The 16,834-nt window shown below is 39.1% G+C and overlaps 1 protein-coding gene across 4 annotated transcripts in view; it reads right to left on the minus strand.

Annotated features, from left to right (window-relative positions):
• PLCB1 (phospholipase C beta 1) overlaps positions 1-16,834 on the minus strand; it is a 761,313-nt gene that overhangs the window by 204,122 nt on the left and 540,357 nt on the right. The window lies entirely within an intron of this gene.

The following is a 16,834-nucleotide window of genomic DNA, read 5'->3' on the forward strand; positions in this document are numbered from 1 at the left end:
TACCCACAAACAAGTCTTTCTTAAAAATAAAAATCTGAATGCTCATGAAAAAGGATCCTTAAATCTCATATTAAGAATGATTTTACTTCAGATGGCAGAAATATGACACAGCTAATTTGGTTTACTCAGATTCTATTTAGAAATTTTTCTATGTTGTAACCTTTCTGAGTTGACTAATAGTAAATATTGACAAAATTCTTTTGTCAACTTTATTGAGGTATAATTTAAAAAGCTATATATTAAAGGTATACAACTGGATGTTTTGATACACGTATTGAGACAATTCTTTATCATAACAATCTTCATATATACACAGGATAATCTTAACTATTTTGCTTTATCACTACAATTTGTTTCTTCAATCTTGACAATCAAAGCTTCAAAACAACAGCACATTTGTGGGTAGTAAATACGTTGCCAACAAATGTCGGAGGGTAGCATTTTTTTTTTTCTTGTTGAAACAGTTTTTTATTACTATAAAACTGGAATACGTTCATTAAAGAAAAACTGGGAAATGAGATAAACAGAGAGAAAAAATAAAACTTGTTTTGAACATCCCTAACTTTTCTTTCAGAGATAACTACTGTGAAAATATTGCTGTGTATCCTTCCAGAAAAACACCCGTGTGTGTATAATTCTTTTATGAAGCTGTAATCATGCATATACACACATACATATAATTATAAATATAATTTAGTAACATTTGTACTAACTGAGCAATATATTATGAACATTTTTAATGTAAAAATAAATTCTATGCAGGTAAATAACTACAGCATAAAATATGCAACTATTACATTTTATATCATATAATATAGCAGTATAACATGAAATAATATTCTATTATCATTGGTCATTAAAGTTGTTTCTAATTTTTTCACTAGTATAAATGACATTGCATTGACTACTCTGATGGTTACATCTTTGTATAAATACTTATTTCTTCAGGATGAATTCCCAGAAATAGAATTTCTGATTCAAAGACTTTGCATATTTTTGAGGATTTTAATACATGTAACCAATTTCCTTTCTGTTAAAGTCCTAGCAACTGACTTTCACCAATGGTATATAAAAGTATCTGTTTTCCTTCTCTTCACCCTTACTGCCAAACCTATCAGTAAAACAACGACATTTAACACTTCTAATTTTTACTGATTTAAACGTTATTTATTCTTGATTGCTAAGAGGTGTGTCATCTGTAAATGGCAAAGCTAGCACTGATTATTTACCACAGTAAAAATCTTTTCACATGCAATACGTTTCTCAAGGTGACTGATGACTGCTTTTCCCAAGTTCTGGAAACTCAATAGCTAAATTGCTTTTACTCTTGTCCAAGAATAAAAAATAAGAAGGAAAGTTTGTTTTGGCTCTTTTGATGAGAGGAGCTGCTTCATAAAAGAAAAACCTTCCTCCTGGGCTCGGGCAATCCTCCTGCCTGAGCCTCTTGAGTAGCTGAGACCACAGGCATGCACCACCATGTCCAGATAATTTTGTTTTGCTTTGTATTGACAGGGGGCTTCCTATGTTCCCCAGGCAGGTCTTGAACTCCTGTACTCAAGCAATCCTCCCAGCATAGCCTCCCAAAGTCCTGAGATTACAGGCATGAGCCACTGTGCTGGGCCTGGGCAGGTGCTTTTCACACTAGAATCTCTATTCCTCCCTTTCTCTGTATTTCCTTTCCTTCTCCCCTATCTCTTTGCCTTTCACTAATTTCACAAAGGTTTATTGAACATCTACCATACGATAAATGCACAGAAAAAATAAAGCACAGTAAATCACAGCCTCTGCCCTCAAAGAGCTCACTGTCTAATAGAAAATAAGGCCATTCACCCCTTGAAACCCAGGAATGAACACCTTTAAAAGCTGAATGTGCATGTATCTTTGTTGTCCCTGGTGTCTACTAGATGCTTTACGCACAGTGGGCGCTAAATCACCACTTCTTTTGGATGATTATTGGGATTCAAAATAGAAAATAAATTGTTTTGAAACTGGAAGATCACCAAAGACAGCACCATTTTGTTTGATTCTTGTGTTCTGATTAGGATAGATGATATGAAATTTGTAATATTTGCTGTTTTTAACCTATGCAAAAGACAATTTCATACAACTCAGTCTCTAACTATAGCAATTCCTTAAAAGACAGGCAATAAATGCAAGTATCTTCAGGGGCCAGGAAAGGAAAGTAATGTAACTAACTGCTGGATGAGTGTGCATACTGGGGGAGTCACAGGGTATGGAAAACTGGCAAGTGTATGCTTGTAAACACATGCATATCACAGCAATAAAATAACCGTGCAATCTAATACAATGGTTTAGTGAACATGAAAGAAGAACAAGAATGAAATGCAAGAATAAACATCCTTTGGTTTGATCAGCAACTTTTAAAAGCAAGACAAAAGCAACATAGGCCAATAGGGCAGAAATGACAAATGGATTTTAACTTTAGTTCCAATTTCCATTTATTGTTAATGTCTTCTGGGTGCTTGTGTTGAGAAAGATTCCGAACCATGCCTATGATGAATTTTGATGTCTGCCTTGGGTACAGGATAGAAAAGCGAGGGTATACGCATCATATATTTGTCATCCTCAAATGAAGATATTATAATTAAGGTCAAGGTATAATTTGGAACATGCAAAGAATGTGTATCCAAGTTTTATTTAATCCATTGTTGAGGAATCCAGAAGATGTCAAAGCCGGGTCAAAGGAGGCTATGAGACACTGATTTTATATATATACACACACACACACACACACACACACATATAAATATATATATAGACATATATACACAAATATATGTATGTGTTTGTATGTGTATGTTTATGTGTTTGTATGTCTGTATTTGTATATTTTTGTCAATAAACACTAAGCAAATAAACCAAAAACCAAAAACACAACCTAGACAGATATTACTAAATTGAATACAGACTAGTTAATATCCTACAGGTCAAATAAACCATAACCTCTTTGGTTGTTTTCTCTACCTTTATTATCTCATTGGAATAAAAACTTTTAACATAATTTTTAGCATAGATTAAAATCAGTAAACAACAATAGTTTGGTGAGTGAGTGTGAGGATTATTTATAATTATATTAAAGAATTTAAAAATTCCTAGTGAAGGAATTTGCCTAACCTTAAATAAGAACAAAGATTGAGTTTGAAGTGCAGTTCAGGTAGAATACGACTGCAGACTACAAGTGAGCTTCTTGTAAACACATTCATATCATAGCAATAAAATAACTGTGCAATCAGGGAACTCTTAACTGTGAAACCAGGTATCAACTTTTCAATCGCAAAGCTTTGCCTTGCTAACAAAAGGAGCAAATGCTGAAGATTTTTGATACATTAAATGATTAGGCAGAGATATGTCAAAGTCAAGGAAAGCCAGTAAAATGTAAAGATAAAGAGCAGTCAGTTGGTAATCTTGTAGGTGTCAGCCAAGGGGTCAAGAGTATTTGCAAAAATACAGATGTTTTGTCATAACAAATTAGCCTAAAAAATAGTTCTTACTAGTAAAGACTTGGGGCAGAGAACAAACTCTGAGGATTTTCCTTCCACATAACCTTCAGCTGGAATATTGTTGTCACCATTGACTTAAATGCATTAGCCCTTTTCTATCAAACTTGCACTGTTTGTGAAAAATTTACAATTTTTTTCTGATCCACTCTGGTCCACTGAGGCACATAGAAGAATGAAAAACCTGGAGAATTAAGATAAGAAAACACATTGCTTTTCTAAACAAATCAGTAACAGCACAAGAAATCCAGTTTTCTTCCATTCTTGCCAGTGGTCACTGGTCAGGGACAAATTCCTCAATTATAGGATGAGTAATCTATATGGATGCCTCAGTCTCCTCTAGCTCTGAAAGTCTATGAATTCAATCAGGCTAATATAATAGGAATTATTTCTAGCTAAATTAAAACAAAATGTCCCATATTTGAGCGAGATTATGGAACATCAAACCACAATAAAAGCAATGCTACTATTTTCTGAAATAAAATCACCAGAAAGAAAAGTTGAGTTCAGAAGGATAAGCTTGGTTGACAAAGGCTAAAAATAAATTCCCTTACGTATTTTGTTAAAAATAAATCAGTATGCTTCCAACTGGACATGTCACTCATATAATGGCATTTAAAGGTTTTCATAAACATACATGGTGTTTGTACCATTTCCAGCTGAAGTACGAAAAATGTAAATCCCTCAAAGAATAGAAAAAACAATGCTCCTAAAGATGTCAGAAAGACATCAATTCAAAATTCTGCTATGATGTAATGATACCTTCCAGGGATGCTTTAAAATCATGCTTTATAACTCTGCAGTGTATTCAGTGACACTCAGTGGGATGCCATCATGCTTGCAAATGCATACAAAGGCCCCTGAGTATTTACTGGGCTATGGGCTACTCCGATGCCTCCTCTACACTCAGGGCCATCCCACTGGCCTTGCAACAATTAAGAATGAGGAAGATCTGTGTCCAGAAAAGGGAGCCCTGGAGAACAGAAAGGAAGAATGGTCTGGAAGAGCATTGTGGAGTGGTTCTCTCATCTTCTCAGGTTCGGATCCCTTTATCTACGGGCTTCTAAAAACCTACTTTTAAGGAGACATTCTGGATTGACCCTCCTGTTTCAGGTACTTGGGAAAAGATGTTTTCAGCTCATATTTCTCCAGGAACAGCAAAATGTTTTGAATGCACCATGGAGCTGGGGCACTCCTTACTGGTGGTTATCAATGAACACATTTTTACTGAGGGTGTATCTCTCTGTGTCAAGGGTTGGAAATACCAAGGATGTGTCCATCAGAGCAATGCTTTTCAAGAACTTAAAAACATGGCACATAAAATTCCTCTTTGATTCCTGTTGCTGATCAGTTCAGGTTTCTATTCATTTAGTGTAGTTCTTAGTGCATATAACACTAAAGAGTTTGAAACTGCAGACCACACACTCAGTTAGTGGACAAACACACTAATTTCATGTTGGCCAGATAGGAACTTTCTTGGGGATGTAAATTTCAGGACTCTTCTGAAGGAAGCGATTCATTCTGATCCAGCTCTGCTCCAGTTTCCCTTCTACCATTTTGCTGCCCAAGTCTGGTAGAAGGTGAAGAAAAATCAGTCAGCTTTGATTGCTGATGGGCTAAGTTTAGAAGGAGGGAGTCGGGAGGGGCTGAATGCGGCCAGCGTGTGGAGTCACCAAGGGGAGCTAAGAAGCTACCTGTGTGATTTGCTCTTGATACGCAGATACCACTTCAGGAGACAAGTATAGGAAAAACAACATGGTCAAAAAGTCAAGGGTTATCTGCTAAATTTAGAATTATTCTATGGCTGCAATCCAGCACTACTTTTACTAGGACAGTTAATAGAAACACACTTCTTCATGTCTCCTTACTTAGAAGCAAATACTTTCAAATCTTTTAGCAGAAGCTTTTGGTATTTACTTCTGTATCTCAAAATAATATGCATGTATTGCTATTTTTAACTTACCACCATGAAAGATGAGAATATTGCTCTTTCTTATCTCTACTCCTGTAGCACATGTATACATTACTCCCATTCTTTCAGAGATAGTTACACTATAATTTAGTTACAGTGTTCAGTGTTTATGTTATCATAAACACTGTGTGTGTTCAGGGTTGAGTCATACAGTAACCTAACAATTATTTTTATCTTCATGAATAAATTTTTTATTTTCCCTATAGTTAATAATTATCTTGTTTGATCATTTGCTTAATTTTTTGCATATATCTCCAGTCCAACTCCAAAGTATCCACCGGTTCGCTAAAGGGTTTTGCAATATGCACAGATATAACAAGTGTTCTCTTGGTTAGATTCTCTTGAAGCCTTTTCTGGAGCCTTTTATCTGCTCCAATCTAGACTGATTAATTTCTGTTTTCTTCACTTCTATTTTGTGCTAAATCTCTTTTATTTATTCCAAGTCTTCCCCTTTCATTGTTGATTTTTTAATTTTAGTTGGAGCACATTGGTCAGTAGCTTCCAGAGAAAGAGTTCATGAATATTAAGTTTCTCGAGCCTTGCGTGTCTAAAAATGACTTCTTTACACGTGCACACTTGATTGCTAGTTTTGCTGGGCACAGTATTTTGGATTGGATTTTTTTTTTTAAAGATTTTTGTGGAAAAATTTTCTCCACTGTCTTTTAGCCCTGTTAAGAGGTTTGAAGACTTTGTGATTCACCATCCTAAAAACAGGTGTGTGGCCTGTTTTGTTTTGGTTTTTGTCCCTCTGGCAATTTCTAGCACTTTTGGTCCCTGTTTCTTAAAATTTCACAATGATATGCTTTGGCATAGGTTTATCTATCCCCTATGCTGGGCACTCTTTGAAACCTTCTAGTCTGAAAGCTGTGGTCTTGTTTGGAAAAAAAATTTTATGAATTATTATGATAATTGCCACTGTTTTTTTTCATTCTGGAATATTATTTGTCTGGATTTTAAACTTTTTTTTGAGACGGAGTTTTGCTCTTGTTGCCCAGGCTGGAGTGCAATGGCACGATCTCGGCCCACCGCAACCACCGCCTCCCTGGTTCAAGCGATTTTCCTGCCTCAGCCCCCCAAGTAGCTGGGGTTACAAGCATGCACCACCACACCCAGATAATTTTGTACTTTTAGTAGAGATGGGGTTTCTCCATGTTGGTCAGGCTGATCTCGAACTCCCGACCTCAGGTAATCTGCCCACCTCAGCCTCCCAAAGTGCTGGGATTACAGGCGTGAGCCAACACACCTGACCAGATTTTAAACTTTTATACATTTTCTCTCCAATCTCTCATCTAATTTTTTTGCTTTACTCTCTAAAAGATTTCCTCAACTGTATTTCCACCTTTTTTCAGAGTGTTTTGTTTTTGTGTTTAACAGCCAGTTTATGTTCTCTGACATTTATTGAAAAAAATAGCATTCTATTCTTTTTCATGGACATAATATATTTGGTTATTTTTCTATGGACATTAATGATACGTGTATACTTCACACATTCTCACTACATAGTCATTATGTCCTACAAAGTTACTTTTTTCCCTGCTTTTTCCTATTTTTAAGGAAGTCTTCCTCATATGTCTAGTAACATTTAATTATCTGTTCATATTTCAAATTGGCAGACTAAAAAGCTGATTGGATTTCTGGATGTGTTTGCTGCCCTTGAAAAGTATGAGAGTTGGTAAGGCATCACTGCAGAGGGATCTGTCTTTTTCTCTTTTGGAGTAATACCCTAATATTGAAATCTTTAGGTCTTTACTCTTAGGCAGATTGGAGTCTTGGGAGAAGTTCTATTTAATCTCTTGCCACGATAGAGTGAAGGCCTGGATGCCAGCATTCTAGAGCAAGATTGGAGAAGAATGAGGGAGGTCTCAGCATTTTTTGGTATGCTTACGATCACTTTATCTTCCTTCCTTCCTTCCTTCCTTCCTTCCTTCCTTCCTTCCTTCCTTCCTTCCTTCCTCCCTTCCTCCCTTCCTCCCTTCCTTCCTTTTCTTTCTTTCTCTTCAGACAGAGTCTCGCTCTGTCACACAGGCTAGAGTGCAGTGGTGTTATCTTGCCTCACTGCAACCTCTGCCTCCTGGGTTCAGGTGATTCTCCTGTCTCAGCCTTCCGAGTAGCTGGGACTATAGGCACGTGCCACCATGCCTGGCTAATTTTTGCATTTTTAGTAGAGACAGGGTTTCACCAGGCTGGTCTGGAACACCTGACCTCAGGTGATCTGCCCATTTCAGCCTCCCAAAGTGTTGGGATTACAGGCGTGAGCCATTGCGCCCGGTCTATAGCCTGTTTTCACCTGGGCTTTGTGTCATCCTCAAAACCCTCTGTTTTCCTGACTCCAGCGAATAAATAAATAAATAAATAAATAGTCTCTCTAAGGTGGGAGTTCTGACTGTTCCTTAAGTAGCTGTCAACTATCCTCTTTGTTTTATGCCTTATCTTGAATCCCACTTCCAGAGGAAACAAACATCATCAATTTCTGAGACTTTTAAGGTTTTTTTATACCTTGGATTGGTTCCAGGTTTTCACACAGATGACCAACGATCAGGTTCTCAGATCTGTTAACTGCTGTAAACATATAGCCAGATGCCTAAATTGTGTAATGGTCGTCTCTTATCTATTATCCCTCACCCTTGCCAGATTACGCCCTTAAAAGTCTCTCTTAATGGAGTTTTGGTGTGGTTTCCAGAAAGATCAGTTAGTTGAATATGTTCAACCTACCATATTTCTCCTGAAGTTCCATGATTCTACTATATCCTACTGCAGATATTTTTGTTGATTAAGTTTAAAAGTCAGATCTTACATTTCTTATCTTTGATCTTAGTCTTTGCAGGTAATGTTGAATACAATGGGAAGAACAGGTCTTCTGTTTTGCCTGGCAGGGACTTACCGTGGGATTCTCTGACTGTCTTTATATTTTTCTAATGAAAAGTATGCAGTGACTAATCTCTTACCACAGATGGCACTGTATGGATGATCTGTCAGGTTTTCCTTGCTATATCTTTTCCTAGGTAGAGTGCCATCACAGCCACAGAGGAAGCTTGAGCTCCTAGGCACTTATTAGGTGGGAAATAGCTTGGATATCTTGGCTTCTCTTGCCAATCTCACAAGCCTGCTTGTGTGGAACAAGTGCGGTGGTGTGTGTAAGAAGCGGTCAACTCCCCATGTTTCTAAAGGAGTGATCAGTCAAGCTGACTTTTGATTTTCTGAGTGCTGGTGACTTGTCCAACTCCCGTCATGGTGGTCATTGGATATGTTGATACTTGATTCAATCGCCAGGAAATTATGTCCAGATTTGTAATTCTATACCCTAAGTCTGTCATGTAAAGTTGCAATTTTGCTTCAAAACACTGCTAGATAAATTATACCATTAAATCTAAAAAAAAATTAAGGAGACTTCTAGAACTAAATTCTAAGATGATAAAATAAATCATGTATTCAATCCTGTCATATTTGAGAGTTGACATATTTCCTCCTTTATCCTTCACCAGTCCCTCTTACGCTTTTCCAAAACAAGCAGCAACAAAGCATTTGACCTTTTGCTTCAGGGAAGAAAGGGATGGCAGAGAAAGAAGAATGAAAAGGCACATTTTTCTGCTTGGTCCTGAGGACATTCTCATACCAAGGCTTCCTTGTCCTCAAGTCTAGGAGAAACTGCAGACAAGCCTGATGTCCTGAAGAGAGAAGCTCTGTGGCTCCTTTCCCAGAAGGTGCTCCAGAAAGTTGCTGCTGGTATTCCCAAGCAGCCAGAACCCATAGAAGCAGAAGTGTCTAAGTAGATGGGCCTGAGCCTTAGGGAGTTCCTCCTCGGTCCACCCAAGGGTGGCAAAGATGGAGCCGAGCCTGTGGTTATGAAAACGATGGTCAATGACCAAGACCAGAAAAGAATGAGATGACGCAGGGCTACCAGCTTGGACCAGATTCCCTCTCTGATGCCCAGGCACTAGGGAAGGCTCTTAGTGCTTAGCCACTACTCTAGGTTATTTTAAAATAGAAATTGAGAGAGAGAGAGAGAGAGAGAGAGAGAGAGAAAGAGACTTGTTTTGAGTGCACTGAGAGTCTTCTCAAATGTTACCACAACATGAAGCCTTTCCTGAGTAGCCCATACAAATAGCAATCTCTCCTGCTGGCACTCCTGTCTCATATGCTGTTTAATATTTCTCCATAGCATTTATCACTATCTGTCATTCTACTAATAGATATATTTTCTGGTATGCTAGCTTTGGTCTCTTCCTCCAGGGATTATGAGTTTCATGAGGATGGAGTGTCTTAGTTTGTGTTTCCCTCGAAGAAAATGAGATAGAACGTGTACTTGAAGGTGATCCCATTTAAGGGGAGAGGCAGCTGGAGTATTTACACCAAGTCCCATCAGTCATTGTTTGAGAACCGCTTCCAGGGTAATAATTCCCCAGTACTCTTTGGCCAACTGCATCCTTGGGAAGAGGGGGCTCTGGAAGCTAAAGAGAGCCTTCAGCAAAGAGATGCAGGCACTCAGTGGGAAGTCCAGCAGATAGGCAGTGTTTCTCCAGTTCACTGCTGATCTTTAGAACTCACAACAGTGCCTGGCTTGTAAATGCTCAGTAAATATTAATTGAAAAAATGATTTTTGGTGCCTGAATATTAACATTTATGTATTAATTTATATTGTGAGTGGTTTTGTGCTTCATCTTGGCAACCAGATATCTCAAACGATATTGTATCATAGACAACTAAAAATGGCAATTCCGAATTCAGCCATAAATGACACTGTAAAGGAAGGACTAAGAAAAAACATCAAAGAAATGCAATGAACAGCTCACAGACCAGAACCAAGAGACCTCACTGGCATTGACTAATGGTACCTTGAAGGCCAACAAATATGCAGAAGAAAGACAGGGAGGATTTGGGGGTCAGAGTCCTGACAAAGTCTTAGAAAGATTGAAAGTTTTATCCTTATGTCCTACCTCTGCCTAGCAGAAGTGCTAACCAGACAGCATTAAATGCTAAAAGCTATCAAAATAGACCAGGAAAGGGGAATAGAATAATTCAGAATAGGCCAAATCAATCCTTAAGTGATGGCAGAGTTGGCTGTACTTCATGACATTGCACATTGTGAACCACCTGCTCCATCAGTGCCCTCTCTTCTTAGCTTCCTTTGCTCAGCCCTGGTAGAGTTTCCTATTAGATTCACAAGTAAAGGATCTGAAATAATATAATAGGCTCTCACTTTCCACCAAGTTCATGAATGTGACTTTATTTATTTATTTATTTATTTATTTATTTTTGAGATGGAGTCTGGCTCTGTTGCCCAGTCTGGAGTGCAGTGGCACGATCTTGGCTTACTGCAACCTCTGCCTCCCAGGTTCAAGTCATTCTCCTGCCTCAGCCTCATAAGTAGCTGGGATTACAGGCGCACACCACCATACTCGGCTAATTTTTATATTTTTAGTAGAGAGGGGGCTTCACCATGTTGCCCAGGCTGATCTTGAACTCCTGACTTCAAGTCATCCACCCGCCTCGGCCTCCCAAAGTGTTGGCAATACAGATGTGAGCCACCGTGCCCGGCCAAATGTAACTTTAAATAAGGTCAGCTAACACAAGTGGATGCTCCTCATTTAACTGAAATTTCTGAGTGCAGTAGCAAGTCCTCAGCACCTTATTCTCTCATTACACTCTGCATGAGCTCTGTGACCCAGGGCAATAAAAAAGTACATAGGGCATAGTCAAAAACTAATCCTTAAATACAACTCATGGCACATTGCTAAGGTCTCTGGAAGGGGCCCCACTGAGGCTCTTCCCTGCTCGATATGCTAATTGGATGGTTAGCTAGGATATGCCCCCATCATGCCATTAAAGAACTAGCATGGAACTGCTCCTGAGCTAGTCCTAAAAGCAGTTTAAGGTAGCAGCAGCAAAGTGCTAAAGGAAAAAGGATCAAGGAAAGAAAATGTGGCAGGCCATGCTTACACATGCAGTACTAAAAAACAAAACAAAACAAAACAAAACAAAACAAAAAAAAGGGTATGACACGGAAGTGCAAGGAAAAAGAGTGAAAAAGAGTTTCATGATTTAAAATATTTCCAGTATATTGTTGAACAATCTTTTATGATACGCTACTTGCTATATGCAAGCATTAACTCATTTCATCCTCACAGTAACTCTGTAAGTGGCTACTTCTATGACTATTTTACAGATGGGAAACCTGAGGCAAGTAGCTTGCTCAAGGTTTGTGCCCAAAGATAAGGTGGCTCAAGTAGCTTGCTGAAGGTTGCTCAAGGTTACAACTCATAAGTGAATAAGTTGGGCTTTGAGCCCAGGCGGTCAGGCTTTGTGTTTCATGCCATTAAACATGATGCTATGCTGCTTGCTGAAGAAGACATCACACATCATCTAGTGATAGAAGAAGGTAAATAACCATAATTATCATAATAATGGGAGCTACTGTTACTGAGCATTGACCACACACCAGGCATAGAAATCCCATGAGAGACATACTTTTAAATTCCCATTTTCAGTTGAGTAAACGGAGGCTTAGAGATGTTAGCAACTTGTCTGAGGGCACAGGGTTATTTAGTGTGAATGGATCTGGATACCATGCCTGGGCAATGGAAAGACGGATAGTGGTGGGTAGGGTTGATAGTGCTTATCCACATAACTTTCCTAACATGGCCTGGACTGGGGGCATGGATGATGGGGAGGAAAGGTGTCCTGCCTTCTTGGCAGTTGGCTTCAATCTGGGCACTCTGCATTGGTCCTAAAAATATCCTAAATGTGACCAAGGCAGAGTTTTCCCAGGATTTACTTATCTCTCTAAAACGTGTTACTTTAATCTTTCTGTGTAAAGAAGCTGAGCTCCGGCGGACAAATGACCCATTTGGCAGAGGCGTGAGGATTAGCTCTTTGATTTGAATTTGTCTATCAAGGTCCAAATTCTTTTCCCGACTTAATTTACATTCTAATCTCTGCAAGTAATTTAAAAGCATCCTCTAGCATTTTTATCCTCCAACCCATGAATCTGATTTTTAGGAAGAAAAATGAAACATAATAGAAAACTTGTCATGCCAACATGTGGACAAGAGAAATGGTGAACACAAGAAGTGACATTGTTTTGTGGGCTTTGCAAAAAATATGCAGGTTAGCTTTAAAAAATAAAAACAGCTAAACCCATGCAAATAACATCTTCAGAGCTCTGCAGCACAGAGAAATCTACAAATTTTGCCTTGGAAGACAGATGGCCCATAAATCCATGTAGAATCATCACAGTCAAGATGGGAAAACTGGACAATGTGTCTGCCAGCTTGCATGGACACCAGCCTCCTTCTACTGTGCCAAATGCCAATTAGGCAGGATCTGGCACTCAGATGTTTGGATGTCACTGGGATTAGGTGGTTGAGAATCCATTCATCATTGCTCAGTCTTCACTCTCAATGCAATAATACCAGAGCATACTGGAACGCTACCAGCCCAGTGGTTTAGCACCTCCTTAAATCACTTCTAAGCACAGCACTGAAAAGCAATTTCTCGGCTCACGTTTTTTCCTGGTGCTTTGGGCCTTGCAAATTCTGCTAGATCAGCTCACAGAAAGTCAGTGCAGATGGCATTAATATCCCATGGCTCACCAAAGTCTATTTGCCTATTTTAAGAAATAATCTAAATGTTCCCTTCTCAATTATCTTTGCCTGGGCACAAACTTTCCTATCACATTGGCCAACTAACTGTGCTTTTGTACATTATATGAACTTCCCTGGCGTCTTTGGTTATTTTACCATTTTTCCCCCTAAATCTGGAGTCAGTATGCTCTGCACCTGTTTCCATGTGTTATTATTTTATCTTAAGTTGAAAAGTGTCACATACTGTTATTCCATCTTGATTGCAAAAACTGTGCTATTACCATAACTATGTGCAAATATAGCTCCAAGATATGGTGTGATAATGGCCCCTAAATGGCTATGTACTCTTCTCAAAGCTCCTGCAGACTGGCTTTTCATGCAGTGCTCACAGCTTTCTGTGTCCCTGCAGTTTCCCTTGTATTAAGTTGTACTATTTGATGTGGTTTTGTGTGAAAATTCTTAATAATAACACCTTACTTTGATTTAACACTTTCCCTTTTTCAAAGTATTGTCACATCTGTGAGCTTATTTACTTCTCATCATTCTATTTGGTGGGTAGAAGACAGTTTTATTATTTAACATGACAGATAAGCAAACTTGTCCCAAGAGAGATTAAACAGCCCCTTTAAAATGACATAGAAAGATAAGAACAGAATCCAGATTAGAACCTGTCTCTCTTAAATACAGCTTTAGAGCTGTGTTTGGAACATAGATTTGTAGAAGGACTGATTTATCATTTAAAATTAGAGGTTCTCAGAGGGTAGGAAACCAATTCCATTGCCTTTTATGAGTACACTATCACAGCACTTTATGAGAGGAGACCCTCCACAGTGGTTCCTGACCATAATACAAAGGAGGAAAAATGTTCTAGCTCCTTCACCAGAATGTCATGTTTCTTGATCAAATTGGACATTGGCTTTGTATGAGCAAGGACCATGGCCTTCACTTTGTTTATATCTCTTCCATAGTCTAGCATAAAGGCAGGCCCACAATATTATGTTCTCATTAATGCTTTCTGATGAGCTACTTAAAACATGTTATCTTTTAGTGCCCTACATGCCACTTGTCTCTCATTTGGCCCTCTGCTCTGCAGCATGAAGCAGAGCATGGAATGCCAGTTTCCTCTTCAGATGCCTTCAGCACATCCTTCCCCACTGTACTGACTGCAGAGGAGGTTCTACTACATTGCGAACCCTGATAGATGAAGAATCGTGCCCTTTCATTGTCTGACTCAAGGGTTGACACAGGTAGCAAGACTAAAAAAACTGTGTGTTGAGTAAATAAACCAACGAGTAAGTCAAGAATAGCATGAAGGTTTCCAGTCAGGTCACAAATGTTACATTTTTAGACTTACCTCTCAATAACTCATTCTCAAACAGTATAACAAGTCAACTTACTGGACCATCCGAAGAGTTGGTTTCCTCATTGTAAAATGGGAATAATAATATGGACTTGAAGACTTGTCTGAGGTTTTGTGCAAGAAATAGAAAAGCTGCAAAATGTGCCATGGCAATTTGCAGGTAAAGAGCTTAGAGCAATTCCAGAAACTCCCCATAATGTCAATAAACAAAACTTCCCTTTTCCTTCAAGCTTCCCTTGCACATAGTTATCCAATAGATATTTGCTAGATGAATGAATGGAAGTATATTCATGAATGAATGGATATTAGCTAGATGAATAAATGGAAATGAATCACATTATATCTTGTTTTATAATTATTTGTAATATTAGAATTTTCTCCTTGGCTTCTTGAGAGCAAATACTTTATCTGGACTTCGTTCCTCTTTCTAGCAGTTCATAAGTTAGATGGGTAACACATGATTGTTAAAGTGTCCACACAACTGCATTAGGTATATGTTAGAATAAAGAAATGCATTCAGTAAGCATCAGGTACTTTGAAGGATCTCCTTTTTGACATGCTGGAGATTCTTGTTATAGCTGCAGAGTGAGGTGGGAACATCCTTTTTAGTATTGTGAACAGTGTTTTGCTGGTAATAATATCATAGCAGACTGTATTGGTGCTCCAGGAGATACAGCTGGGCTGGACTTGTATCTGCATCTTGCCTGACAACTGACTTCATGTGGTGCAGGCTGGAAGGGCCTAAGAATTAACACTTTCTAAGAGCATCTTCCAACAATGGCTGTGGTTGGGAATGACTGTCTTGACAACACGTTTTCTGTAAGCTGCTGTCTCTTCCTCATTCACACTCCCTACTGCCCTACTAGTACTTCCTGGAATCACCTTTCAAACTCTGTGGACTTGAATCTCCTTTCAAAGTTGGCTTCTGGGAAAACCCCCAACAAAGACATAGAGCCACACTGTTCAGAAGCATTTTTGGGGGCTTATTTTCTACGTATAAGGTAGTACGCTTAGGTAAGAAGTTTGATTTTGTTCATCATTCTCAATTAACTCTCCTGTTAAAATAATGCTGTCCCTAGCTTAGAGATCATCTTTGCTGTCACAGCTGGCATCCTAGAGACTGCAGTGATTCAGAGTTAGGACAGATCTTCCAGAATCTCCATAAGAGATTAGTGAAATCCTTGCTCCCTTTCCACTTCCTGGCAGGATTCCCTACCACGGTACATTTTTCAGCTTTTCTATTAAGGGTTAGGGTGGAAGGTCCCTCCCTCACTTAATCTGGTTTCCCTGTGGTTTGTTTGTTTTTTCTGCATTCGACCTGCTTCCCTCCCACTTATCTGTTGTATCACATTGATTATTGATAAGACCCTGGATAATGCCAATGTTAGGAGCCAAACGCCTGTGGCTCTGTTGCCTCTTTGCCTCCCAACACAGTACAACCTGTCAGCCTGTTTTGACTGAGCCAGAGTCCCCTGCCCCCAACTCCTACATTGCAACCTACTCCTAGACCCTGCTGACAAGGGGAAAGGTATACTAGCCAACAATGATCAATGCCGTGTTCTGCTGGGAGGTCACATGTAGGGGGAAAGAAGCCATTCTCTGCTGTGTCCCAATAGCTCTCACATGAAATGGCAAGGCACCTCTGAAAGGTGTGATGAAGGAAAGAAGTTTTAACAAGACTCAGCAGACTACGAGGTTGATGAAGCTACCAAGCTCACTTCTCTATCCCATGGACTGGCATTTGATTTTACCTTTTACTAGTTATATTTTTCCTGTCTGGTTATTTTCTGAACAAAGAATATTTCAGCTGTGGGTAGATGGAGCTGTGACTTTCTGGCCAGAGCTGTGGGCCTGAGTAGACACTGAGGTCACTGAAAGAAAGAAGAAAAGAAACAAGATTCCTGGGCCAGGCCTTTGCCTTTCCTCAGGCCCCAGCTCTGCCTTCTGGGAATAAAGGAAATGTAATAAGGGAAAGGAAAGCAAAAGGAGTTGCCAGGTCAACCAATGAACAATACATCCACAATGACTATCTTGAAACTTTTTTTCCTGAAAATAGATTTAGAAACTTAGAAACCTTTAGAAACTTAGAGACCTATAGACTTTAAAAACTTAGAAACCTTTAGACTTTTAGACTTAGAAACTTAGAAGCTTAGAAAAGCCACACCAGGTGGCTATCTAAAAGCACCCACCCAATGACCAGGTGGCCATCTAAAGCACTCGCCCGATGTCCGTGTGGCTATCTAAAACACCCACCCAAATTCCTGGAATTCAAACAGAAGAACAAGTCCGGGAAATACCCCGCGCGGGTTCAAACCAGGTTCAAACCAACCAATTAAAGTAAGACATCTCGCTCAGGCCATAACCTGCTCCAATCATCTTGCGCCTCAAGCTTTGTAAAATTTTG

Source organism: Chlorocebus sabaeus, chromosome 2 (genome assembly GCF_047675955.1).
Source record: "Chlorocebus sabaeus isolate Y175 chromosome 2, mChlSab1.0.hap1, whole genome shotgun sequence".
In the NCBI taxonomy this organism is placed as follows: Eukaryota; Metazoa; Chordata; class Mammalia; order Primates; family Cercopithecidae; genus Chlorocebus; species Chlorocebus sabaeus.